Source organism: Narcine bancroftii, unplaced genomic scaffold (genome assembly GCF_036971445.1).
Source record: "Narcine bancroftii isolate sNarBan1 unplaced genomic scaffold, sNarBan1.hap1 Scaffold_220, whole genome shotgun sequence".
Taxonomy (NCBI): Eukaryota; Metazoa; Chordata; class Chondrichthyes; order Torpediniformes; family Narcinidae; genus Narcine; species Narcine bancroftii.
In genome coordinates this window covers 127501-133756 of record NW_027211955.1, presented here as the reverse complement: position 1 = coordinate 133756, position 6256 = coordinate 127501, and positions in this window count along the sequence as shown.

Here is a 6256-nt window from a genome sequence, read left to right as displayed (position 1 = left end):
TGGTTCACGAGTTGCCCCACGTCTGCCTGGTTCACGAATTGCCCCACGTCCGTTTGGTTCATGAGTTGCCCAGTCCTTCTGGTGCATTGCCGTTCGTAGGTTAGCTTGGTTTACGAGTTGCTCCACGAAAGCTTGATTCACGAGTTCCCTGGCCGTCTGGTTCACGAGTTGCCCCACGTCTGCTTGCTTCACGAGTTGCCCCACGTCCGTTTGGTTGACGAGTTGCCCGGCACTTCTGCTTAACTAATTGCCGTTCGTAGGTCAGCTTGGTTTACGGGTTGCCCCACGAAAGCTTGATGCACGAGTTGCCTGTCCGTCTGGTTCACGAGTTGCCCCACGTCTGCCTGGTTCACGAATTGCCCCACGTCCGTTTGGTTCATGAGTTGCCCAGTCCTTCTGGTGCATTGCCGTTCGTAGGTTAGCTTGGTTTACGAGTTGCTCCACGAAAGCTTGATTCACGAGTTGCCTGTCCGTCTGGTTCACGAGTTGCCCCACGTCTGCCTGGTTCACGAATTGCCCCACGTCCATTTGGTTCATGAGTTGCCCAGTCCTTCAGGTGCATTGCCGTTCGTACGTCAGCTTGGTTTACGAATTGCTCCAGGAAAGCTTGATTCACGAGTTCCCTGGCCGTCTGGTTCACGAGTTGCCCCACGTCTGCTTGGTTCACGAGTTGCCCCACGTTCGTTTGGTTGACGAGTTGCCCGGCCCTTCTGCTTAACTAATTGCCGTTCGTAGGTCAGCTTGGTTTACGAGTTGCTCCACGAAAGCTTGATTCACGAGTTCCCTGGCCGTCTGGTTCACGAGTTGCCCCAGGTCTGCTTGCTTCACTAATTGCTCCACGTCCATTTGGTTGACGAGTTGCCCGGCACTTCTGCTTAACTAATTGCCGTTCGTAGGTCAGCTTGGTTTACGGGTTGCCCCACGAAAGCTTGACTCACGAGTTGCCTGTCCGTCTGGTTCACGAGTTGCCCCACGTCTGCCTGGTTCACGAATTGCCCCACGTCCGTTTGGTTCATGAGTTGCCCAGTCCTTCTGGTGCATTGCCGTTCGTAGGTCAGCTTGGTTTACGAGTTACTCCACGAAAGCTTGATTCACGAGTTCCCTGGCCGTCTGGTTCACGAGTTGCCCCACGTCTGCTTGCTTCACTAATTGCTCCACGTCCATTTGGTTGACGAGTTGCCCGGCACTTCTGCTTAACTAATTGCCGTTCGTAGGTCAGCTTGGTTTACGAGTTGCCCCACGAAAGCTTGATTCACGAGTTGCCTGTCCGTCTGGTTCACGAGTTGCCCCACGTCTGCCTGGTTCACGAATTGCCCCACGTCCATTTGGTTCATGAGTTGCCCAGTCCTTCTGGTGAATTGCCGTTCGTACGTCAGCTTGGTTTACGAGTTGCTCCACGAAAGCTTGATTCACGAGTTCCCTGGCCGTCTGGTTCACGAGTTGCCCCACGTCTGCTTGGTTCACGAATTGCCCCACGTCCATTTGGTTGACGAGTTGCCCGGCCCTTCTGCTTAACTAATTGCCGTTCGTAGGTCAGCTTGGTTTACGAATTGCTCCAGGAAAGCTTGATTGACGAGTTCCCTGGCCGTCTGGTTCACGAGTTGCCCCACGTCTGCTTGGTTCACGAGTTGCCTGTCCGACTGGTTCACGAGTTGCCCCAGGTCTGCCTGGTTCACGAATTGCCCCACGTCCGTTTGGTTCATGAGTTGCCCAGTCCTTCTGGTGCATTGCCGTTCGTAGGTCAGCTTGGTTTACGAGTTGCTCCACGAAAGCTTGATTCACGAGTTCCCTGGCCGTCTGGTTCACGAGTTGCCACAGGTCTGCTTGCTTCACTAATTGCTCCACGTCCATTTGGTTGACGAGTTGCCCGGCACTTCTGCTTAACTAATTGCCGTTCGTAGGTCAGCTTGGTTTACGGGTTGCCCCACGAAAGCTTGATGCACGAGTTGCCTGTCCGTCTGGTTCACGAGTTGCCCCACGTCTGCCTGGTTCACGAATTGCCCCACGTCCGTTTGGTTCATGAGTTGCCCAGTCCTTCTGCTGCATTGCCGTTCGTAGGTTAGCTTGGTTTACGAGTTGCTCCACGAAAGCTTGATTCACGAGTTCCCTGGCCGTCTGGTTCACGAGTTGCCCCACGTCTGCTTGCTTCACGAGTTGCCCCACGTCCGTTTGGTTGACGAGTTGCCCGGCACTTCTGCTTAACTAATTGCCGTTCGTAGGTCAGCTTGGTTTACGGGTTGCCCCACGAAAGCTTGACGCACGAGTTGCCTGTCCGTCTGGTTCACGAGTTGCCCCACGTCTGCCTGGTTCACGAATTGCCCCACGTCCGTTTGGTTCATGAGTTGCCCAGTCCTTCTGGTGCATTGCCGTTCGTAGGTTAGCTTGGTTTACGAGTTGCTCCACGAAAGCTTGATTCACGAGTTCCCTGGCCGTCTGGTTCACGAGTTGCCCCACGTCTGCTTGCTTCACGAGTTGCCCCACGTCCGTTTGGTTGACGAGTTGCCCGGCACTTCTGCTTAACTAATTGCCGTTCGTAGGTCAGCTTGGTTTACGGGTTGCCCCACGAAAGCTTGATGCACGAGTTGCCTGTCCGTCTGGTTCACGAGTTGCCCCACGTCTGCCTGGTTCACGAATTGCCCCACGTCCGTTTGGTTCATGAGTTGCCCAGTCCTTCTGGTGCATTGCCGTTCGTAGGTTAGCTTGGTTTACGAGTTGCTCCACGAAAGCTTGATTCACGAGTTGCCTGTCCGTCTGGTTCACGAGTTGCCCCACGTCTGCCTGGTTCACGAATTGCCCCACGTCCATTTGGTTCATGAGTTGCCCAGTCCTTCAGGTGCATTGCCGTTCGTACGTCAGCTTGGTTTACGAATTGCTCCAGGAAAGCTTGATTCACGAGTTCCCTGGCCGTCTGGTTCACGAGTTGCCCCACGTCTGCTTGGTTCACGAGTTGCCTGTCTGACTGGTTCACGAGTTGCCCCACGTCTGCTTGGTTCACGAATTGCCCCACGTCCATTTGGTTGACGAGTTGCCCGGCCCTTCTGCTTAACTAATTGCCGTTCGTAGGTCAGCTTGGTTTACGAATTGCTCCACGAAAGCTTGATTGACGAGTTCCCTGGCCGTCTGGTTCACGAGTTGCCCCACGTCTGCTTGGTTCACGAGTTGCCTGTCTGACTGGTTCACGAGTTGCCCCACGTCTGCTTGGTTCACGAGTTGCCGCACGTCTGCTTGGTTTTCGAATTGCCACACGTCCATTTGGTTCATGAGTTGCCCAGTCCTTCTGGTGAATTGACGTTCGTACGTCAGCTTGGTTTACGAGTTGCTCCACGAAAGCTTGATTCACGAGTTCCCTGGCCGTCTGGTTGACGAGTTGCCACAGGTCTGCTTGCTTCACTAATTGCTCCACGTCCATTTGGTTGACGAGTTGCCCGGCACTTCTGCTTAACTAATTGCCGTTCGTAGGTCAGCTTGGTCCACGAGTTGCCCCACGTCTGCTTGGTTCACGAGTTGCCGCACGTCTGCTTGGTTTTCGAATTGCCACACGTCCATTTGGTTCATGAGTTGCCCAGTCCTTCTGGTGCATTGCCGTTCGTAGGTTAGCTTGGTTTACGAGTTGCTCCACGAAAGCTTGATTCACGAGTTCCCTGGCCGTCTGGTTCACGAGTTGCCCCACGTCTGCTTGGTTCACGAGTTGCCCTACGTCCGTTTGGTTGACGAGTTGCCCGGCACTTCTGCTTAACTAATTGCCGTTCGTAGGTCAGCTTGGTTTACGGGTTGCCCCACGAAAGCTTGATTCACGAGTTGCCTGTCCGTCTGGTTCACGAGTTGCCCCACGTCTGCCTGGTTCACGAATTGCCCCACGTCCATTTGGTTCATGAGTTGCCCAGTCCTTCTGGTGCATTGCCGTTCGTAGGTTAGCTTGGTTTACGAGTTGCTCCACGAAAGCTTGATTCACGAGTTCCCTGGCCGTCTGGTTCACGAGTTGCCCCACGTCTGCTTGGTTCACGAGTTGCCCCACGTCCGTTTGGTTGACGAGTTGCCCGGCCCTTCTGCTTAACTAATTGCCGTTCGTAGGTCAGCTTGGTTTACGAATTGCTCCAGGAAAGCTTGATTGACGAGTTCCCTGGCCGTCTGGTTCACGAGTTGCCCCACGTCTGCTTGGTTCACGAGTTTCCCCACGTCCGTTTGGTTGACGAGTTGCTCGGCCCTTCTGCTTAACTAATTGCCGTTCGTAGCTGAGTTTGGTTTACGAGTTGTCCGGTATGGTTATTAACGAAGAGACTGGAAGTCGTATGGGGTCGGATCCACGGAGTTCGGCCGACCAGGTCGCTCCCTTTTCGGTAGGACTTCCGGAGCCCGTGCCGCCGATCATCAACTTGCATTTTCTGCACGGGGGGATTGGCGGACTCTCCGGAGATTTCAGGTGCCGTGTTTTGAACTCGGTGACCGGTGGCCAGGGGCCGACCACGACCGCTTCGGGAGAGCTGCGGTGTCTGCCCTCTCCCTGCCGTTAGGTCAGAGAGTCAGCCTCGCCGCCAGTTGAGTCTTGGCACTCAGCTGAACGATTTGCCCTCCGCCCGGTTGAGATTCTGGGTTGCCCGGAAGTCGGATGGGGTTGGATCCGCGGCGTGCGGCCGACCAGGTCGCTCCCTTTTCGGTAGGACCTCCGGATCCAGAGCCGCCGATCATCAACTTGCATTTTCTGCACGGGGGGATTGGCGGACTCTCCGGAGATTTCAGGTGCCGTGTTTTGAACTCGGTGACCGTTGGCCAGGGGCCGACTACGACCGATTCGGGGGAGCTCCGGTGTCTGCCCTCTCCCCTCCGGCGGGGCAGAGAGTGGCCCTTGCCGCAAGTGGAGGCTTGGCACTCTGCTGAACGATTTGCCCTCCGCCGGCTTGAGATTCTGGGTTGCCCGGAAGTCCGATGGGGTCGGATCCGCGGCGTGCGGCCGACCAGGTCGCTCCCTTTTCGGTAGGACCTCCGGATCCCGAGCCGCCGATCATCAACTTGCATTTTCTGCACGGGGGGATTGGCGGACTCTCCGGAGATTTCAGGTGCCGTGTTTTGAACTCGGTGACCGGTGGCCAGGGGCCGACTACGACCGATTCGGGGGAGCTCCGGTGTCTGCCCTCTCCCCTCCGGCGGGGCAGAGAGGGGCCCTTGCCGCCAGTGGAGGCTTGGCACTCTGCTGAACGATTTGCCCTCCGCCGGTTTGAGATTCTGGGTTGCCCGGAAGTCCGATGGGGTAGGATCCGCGGCGAGCGGCCGACCAGGTCGCTCCCTTTTCGGTAGGACCTCCGGAGTCCGATCCGCCGATCATCAACTTGCAATTTCTGCACGGGGGGATTGGCGGACTCTCCGGAGATTACAGGGGCCGTGTTTTGAACTCGGTGACCGGTGACCGGTGGCCAGGGGCCGACCACGACCGCTTCGTGGGAGCCCCGTGGCACCTCTTCTTGGTCGGCTCGTGAACTCGGGGAGCTCCGGTGTTTCCCTTTTCCCCGCAAGAATGGCAAAGTCCTAAAAGAAACCTAAGTCCGGTCGCGGAAGTCCCGATCGTATCGGATTCAAGGGTGTCTTACCGGCCACAGTGCTCAACTGACGGTCATGCTTCCGACAGTCGGCCCGCTTGGCAATGGCTTGCTCCTGCCAGCCCGCCAGTTAACAAGTTCCCCACGGAAGTCCATGAAGTTAACATCGGATGGCTCAGGCCGGCCTCACGAGACTTCGGCCGGTGGGACCTCCGCGCGGTCGCCCGCCGACGTCGCATTTGCATTTCTGGTACGGGCACTCCCGGTCATGGTTCACGAGTTGCCGCTGGAGGCTCTGATGAGGGTCCGATTTTCGACGTGAACCCGGGCTGAGATGCAGCATCCGCGGTCGACCCTCCGCGAGCTACCCCGCCGAATCGAAAATTGCATTTTCTGTACGGGGGGATTGGCGGAGTGCCCGGAGATTTTCGGGAACACGTTTTTCAGAGACACTTAGAAAAAGTTTTGGTATGTTGGTCACTTCGTGCATTGTCCTTAAGTGGTGCCACAATGGGCTCGAAGGCAATATAATACTTAAGGTTGAAGGCACTAAAATAGACGGGAAGGCAGCACCGTCAAGAGTTTGGGCAAGAAGGGCCAAGTGTACATGCTCGGAAGCTATGAAAGAAGGGCGAGGCTTCGGGCTAAAATATACCATGCTCTCATTCGTCTGAGTTGTCCTGAAATCGTCGTTCCTGGATCGATCGTGCTTGTCGTGTTCGTGC